Consider the following 6,000-nt stretch of genomic DNA (forward strand, 5'->3'; position numbering starts at 1 on the left):
GAGATAATGAAAATCGTATGAAAAAGTACAACACAACACGCGAGGGAGAATAATAAATGAGGCAGGGAAATAAGTTTTATCGCGATTTGACCTTTATTATTATATGCATTATTATGTTGCGGATTTTATTTTATAGGCAAACACATCTGATTAATGCTAAATCGAAAAAGTTGAGTTTCTTTGGGAAAATTTCAAGCGAAAAAAATATACGAAAAAAATTGTTGGCCAAGTATTATGACCGCCATTGAAAAGAAAATTTACAATCCTTCTTCCCGCCATTTTCCTAGTTTACGAAAAACCGCTATTGTAATACCGAGCAATAATTCATAAAACGATACAATGCGCGACGGGAAAACAATGGTAACTTAATACTATTACGCACACCCTCTGTCACAATTAAATTAATAGCCAAGGAGCTATATACATGCGCGCGTATATTATCGACTAAGGATTTAGTATATTTAGTTACAGGCACGATACGTCATAGCGTATCGTCCTCTTTAATCACTTTCGCGAAACACGGATTAGCGGCTGTAATCGTAACAATATGCTAGGCGGCGTGCGATAATGGGTGAAAACGCGTTGCACGTGGAATTCAACCGCTCTCGTGGAAATACAACCGCTCGATAATAAACTAGTAGTAACCAGAGCTTTGAACTTGTTTCGTTACGCGTTAATTGCTCGCGAATTGCCAGATAATTATGCGCGAGAAAGTTGCATCGCTAAAACGCAACCAGCTGCGTTGAAACTTTTGCGTTATTGTGTACGCGCGTGTGCTTTTTCTTTTTTTATTTTTTTTTTTATTTGTTGTTGCTTGTTCCGCGCCATGTGAACCCAATTTAATTGTATCGGAAAATTTAATTGATCAATATTCGCGTTTGCATCGGTTTAACTTCTCCTCTTTCCTTTCAACTTATCGAAACAGATCGTTGCGATTTTTATTGTTTAACTTTTAATCGTAGATGCGATTTAAAGAATTTTTTATTTAAATTTTCCTGTTCGATTTTGTTTTGATTAACGAATCGCAATCTGTTTGAAAACATTTAAACTCTCATCGTTGTTCCTCGTTATTTTGAATGGCTAAATCGCTCCGTCGTCATGTTTGCCAGTAATTTATTGGATTACTGAATTGCGGCAATAACACTTCATCAAAAACGTAATGGACAATGTAAAAAACAATTATTTCTCCAACTTATGGTAATTAAGATTGTAAAGTAATATGATGAATATTTTTGCGATTCGATCAAGTTTGCATTCATTACGCGAGTAATTAAGTTGATACAACAGAGCGTATTTATGCGGACTTAATTATCGACATAATAAATCCATCGAAATCAATTTTCATGCAACCGAAAAATTAATTAATCTGATCCTAGATAATCGGAACAAATTATTATTATTGATTGTTTGAGATGCACGATTTAGCATTCAAAATAATTTAGAGAATAAAAGCTTTGAGATAAACATAATAAAAATAAAAAAAAATAAGTTTATGTCACGACCAATATTAATTGAGATATATAAGTTCTCTATTTTTTCGTAAAATATATGAAATTGATCGACGTTATGGTTAAAATTTTAATATTTTTTTTTTATTATCTTCCAATAAATACACAAGAATTAAGTTAAAATAAAGATGTGGGAGAATTTTTTTTACCGTTAATCATTAAATTACGCATTTTTTCGGAACGTGATGCGAAACGTGACGAAATTGATATCATCACGCGTGACGACACGAACGCACGAGGTCACAAAACATGAAACGCAATGCAATTATGCAATGCTATAGCAGGATGCAAGGTATAAAAAATTCACGCTGTCGCTAGACCACATATTTGCAGACCTATAAATGCATGTCTGTATACTGAGTAACAATTGAGGACACAACGTGCACAGCCTTGGTAAGTCACACGTGATTTTCCGTGTCATATTTCTGTAAAGAAAATAGGTAATATATATTATACGTACGTGCGTATATCATATTTATTTTCCCCTGAGAAATAAGAGAAGAGTTTGTATTAAAAATGCATTCAATTCAAAAATGATTTGTAATCATTTGCAACGCTGATAAGTATTTGTTTTAATTTTTATATTAAATTGTATAATAAATTCGAAATTTATTCGAATTTAAATTTTAGCTTTATATGAAATAATGTCTGGATAATTAAATGTGATATGAAACTTTCACATAAATAAGTACACTATGAGAGAAAAGGGATCACGATTTGATGTATTGATATATTTTCTGTCACGTCACGCAAGTCTGTTCACAGATCAAATAATCATTGTATTACTTTTAGAACGACTTGGCAAGCATGCATATTTGTTAATTGGTTTAACAGAGCAGAGAAATCATAATTTTTCTTTTATTGGATTTTTAATTTAATTGCGCTTGTTTTATAACATTTATAGCTTTTCTTTTACATTTTTGTAAAAATACATTTCGAATAAATTTGACATTTGGCAGCATTAAATTTGCGCATTATATATGCGCAGCACGCGTACGTATGTGACATATAATTGGTATAAATTACGACCCCAAAAGTGCGGCGACGCGTTAAATTTTCCTCGATTAAAAAATTCTGTTTCATTATATGTGATGACGTTGCATTTTATATCCGAGGAATTTTTTTAATTTATCAACGTTCATTTTGAATCGATTAAAAAGAGCGGACCGGCAGAGCGCCGTGGCGGAAGATCGAAGATGTAATTTCGACGTCGAAATCGGCAATGAGGAACGTTCTTTCCATGATGAATGATTCAGGAAGCGCGCGGACGCGATCGCAGACTCTCAATGCGCGGCGATTTCTTCTCTCTCTCTCTCTCTCCGTTTCTCGTTGATTGCTTTTCCGTTTATATACGTAGCCGTCCGTTCCCGGACTTTCCTCGTGTCACTCGTATAGAACGTGGAAACGTCGAAAGCTCCTTTCCTCGCGACGACATCCGTCGTTCGAGGCGATCTACGTGACGACGACATCTTCCTCGCGGTCGCAATAGAAATACCTTAGCGCCGATACACAGCGTCGTGCAATAACGCAGCAAAGCTCCCCCGGGTAAGTATATATATTTACAACGCGAACGCACATAATATACACACATGATTTTTATATAAGCGAAGTCAGTGATCTACATTTTACATGTGTTCCGTAGCGCGATTAAATCACGCGCGAATATGACCCGCATGCCGTAAAATAACATCGCGGTCGTTCCGACAATTGCGTGTGTGTCAATAACGATATGCGCATTCTCGCATAAATTACGAGACAGAAGGGGATAGGTGGATCGGTTCGCTCAACGACAATAGCGAGCTGTTTAATTAGAAAAACAATATAAATCGAGGCGCGAATTGCATTTTACGCGAGCGAGACTTTATATCGCTCATGAATGAATTATACTTTTTACGTGCTTCTATTTTCAATTCATCCTAAATTGATTATAAATTAAGAGTTAACATTTCGTAAATACGTGACGCTAAATCAATCAATCTAATTGAACATATTGTGAATGGTGTAAAAAGAAATAACATGCTAAGTGATCAGATGGATTTATAATATATAATCGTCCAATTTTCATCTCTTTTCATTTTAACCATAAACAGCTGTCATTTACATTCTGTTCAACTGTCATACTTATTATTATTAATAAAATATTATCATATATTAATTAGAAATATTGCTAAAACAATCTACACTTATGAATCTACGTACTTGGATAGTTATTTTAGAAATTACTTGAAAAGGAAGTAATTAGTGCAAGAAAAAGATGACTTGTACTACGCGAGCAGCTAAAGCATTACTTGTACTCGTGTTACGACAAGTGCAAAGTTAGCATAATATTTCGCGAAACACTTGACCTCGTTTCGAAGTCTACCCGCTGAATCGTCGAAATTCCACTTAATTCTAAATTGCTTCTATCATATTTAATGATCCTTCACAGGATATTCGATTAGTTTCGGAAATGTCACTCAAACTTACATTTAAAAATTTTCTCTGTGTGTTTTACGTGATGTAAGAAATATATGATAGATAATATCTCTTATTGAATTCAGATAAAATCAAGTTTTCCACTAAATTTGCTGTGATATTAGTTTAGGATTGTAGGACTCTTACTATAAGCACTTTATTCTCACTAACTGATCATTTGAAGCGTCATTCAAGTTTTAAATGTAATTTTCGATAGCCAAAGTTATGATGTAGTAAAATTTCCGACGGATCCCGACGAATAAAATTTTACTCCTTTCCCTAAAGCTTGGTTAAATATTCAAAGATTTTATTTTATCTGCCGAGTAGAGGATCAAACAGGACCAAGTTCCTCAGTTAAACCAAAAGCCATGGTGCACACCTGGCATGGCCCACTTTACTTTACTTACAAAGTTTACAAGGATTGAAGAGGAGGGAGTTTTCATAAATCAATAGCAAAAAATAGAAAGTGAACTACGTATATAATGATCAAATAAATTTATTACAAGGAAGAAGAAGAGAGAAAAATGTATTTATAATTAATTTTTAAATTATATTTTATACAATTTTCTAACTAATACAAAATAATTAAAATTTTAATGAAAGGATTATATACTATACTCGTATGTTTATAATACACAAATTGTTTTATTTGTGTAGAAAGAAACATTATGAAAAAATAATGAACTTTCTTTCCATGACGTATTTTAAATAACATGGAATTTATTAATCGGGGGGAATTGATTCGAAAAAATTATACGTATTAAAAGTGATTAATTAATTGCGAAAAAAACGTGAAAATCGAATAAATTTTAACAAACTACTTTTTACTTTTGCTCCGGAATTGTATACTTTGAATAATTCGATAAGAGATACGACGTAACAAATCATCAAACTCGTACTTTTCCGCTTGCTGGATTTACAAAAGAACGGATAAGGCGACGAAGCAGATAAGACGCGAAGGGAGGCTGAAGATACTATTTGCATAGAATTACATTCAAGATGAAATACGTGAAAAGTGTAAGTGGACTACTACGAACAACATACACACTCGGAAGTTGGGTTCGCAAAGAGGGTTCTGCGAGAAAAGACGCGTATATATGTATATTATTCGCGCACGCACATATTCACAGCCTGACAGACTGTATCGGATTACGTGAGCTAGCTGTAGTAATGGAAATGATACGCCCACAATCTCATCGATTTAAGAATAAGACCATTAGTATGACACAGCTTGAAGGAAAAGGTCGATAGCTTGGCGCACACGTGCGTTAAGCATTAACTTAGATATCTCGAAATTCTATTGAAAAAAATATATGTAATGTTTCATCAAATATTAAAATATACAGGCACGTGGATATAAAATCAATAGATTCAACAATATATAGTCCTATGATAATATATACATTAATATAATTACGTTCACATGTGTCGCGCCAAATTTATATCGATGATTATTGAAATTGTCATCTGACAGGGTGGAATATTTCCGCTTTATTAGCTCTAAAACTGAATATTGACTTGCACCCATTCTTGTGCACAGGTCGATACACCATCCAAGATTCCTGTCTGGTCGAACGTCTATTCATTCTCCTCATCCTCGATCACTCCTGCATCGACACTCGTGTGTCCGAAGTGGCTCGTGCGTAAGTGATGATAGTAAGCGACGTGTGCGACTTATGCAGGCCGGACGTGTGCATAAATACGTCGTCACGCAGTGCGAAAAGGAACGCATATCATAATCAGATTTTGCTCAATTTTTTTCTCCCTTTTTTCTCTCTCTCTCTCTCATTTCATTTTTTCCAACCTCTCCTCTATATTTTCTACTACATTCCGTCTAAGGGATTACAGCGTAGAAACGTCACGTCGCCCGGCGTGCTATGAATATGCAATTGTGTGGGTGTACCGAGTAATCCTCGCACTATATGCGATCCTGACGCGTAACGCACATTAGCATTATTATGTGAGAAGCATTGGCGAACGCTGGAAAGGTCGGCGAAGACTCCATAATTCGAGTTCGTGATGCTCGAGATATTTTTCG

The sequence above is a fragment of the Nylanderia fulva genome, unplaced genomic scaffold (genome assembly GCF_048542155.1).
Source record: "Nylanderia fulva isolate GAGA-0341 unplaced genomic scaffold, ASM4854215v1 Scaffold8, whole genome shotgun sequence".
Classification (NCBI taxonomy): Eukaryota; Metazoa; Arthropoda; class Insecta; order Hymenoptera; family Formicidae; genus Nylanderia; species Nylanderia fulva.